The sequence below is a fragment of the Ornithorhynchus anatinus genome, chromosome 3 (assembly GCF_004115215.2).
Source record: "Ornithorhynchus anatinus isolate Pmale09 chromosome 3, mOrnAna1.pri.v4, whole genome shotgun sequence".
In the NCBI taxonomy this organism is placed as follows: Eukaryota; Metazoa; Chordata; class Mammalia; order Monotremata; family Ornithorhynchidae; genus Ornithorhynchus; species Ornithorhynchus anatinus.
In genome coordinates this window covers 122,481,777-122,482,485 of record NC_041730.1, presented here as the reverse complement: position 1 = coordinate 122,482,485, position 709 = coordinate 122,481,777, and positions in this window count along the sequence as shown.

Genomic DNA, 709 nt, shown 5'->3' with positions numbered 1-709 from the left:
CCTTGGGTTCGAATCCTCACTGCCTTTTAGTTCCATTCCCTTTTCGAGTACAGTTTCTTGGCGACCACGAAGGGACCCTCGTGCCGTGACCAACTTCAACGCAGAATGGATCAGAGAGGGGACGGTGAATCCACCTAGCGCGCAATCGTAAGTCTAAGGGATCCGCTTTTAGGGCCCAGATCCTCTCTCCCTCCTTTGACCTGGTTCTGCTTAATTAGGAGCGCCCGTCAGAGAGCGGATAAGCGATGTTTCTTTCCCGGAAATAGGGAAAGGGTTCTCCTCCCGGTGTAGGGTTGGAGGGTTTCTAGTGAAAGACGTTTCACTAGGGTCTGGGAGACGTCCCAGGGGGGTCCAGGGTAGGTTTGGGAGACATCCCAGGATCCTAATCATTTAGGCGGGACCCTTGATCAGTATGGGGTCGGATCACAGTAAGCCTAATGAGTGTTTAACTAAATTGCAGAAGTTGTGGGATGAGGGTGTCCTTCCGGTACAAAAAGGAATGATGAGAAAAAAATTCTTGCAGTGTCATAAAGTGTGGACCCAGTTTCAAGATCAAACCGGCCATTATATCTGGCCTGAAGGAGGTTCGTTTGATCCTCAAATTCTCAAAAGACTCCGGAAGATCCTATGCGTCTCTCGTGCCGTGCCGGGGATATGTGTTATTGGTATTTATGGGCTGAGGCGGGAACAAGAGAAAATCCTGGCAGTG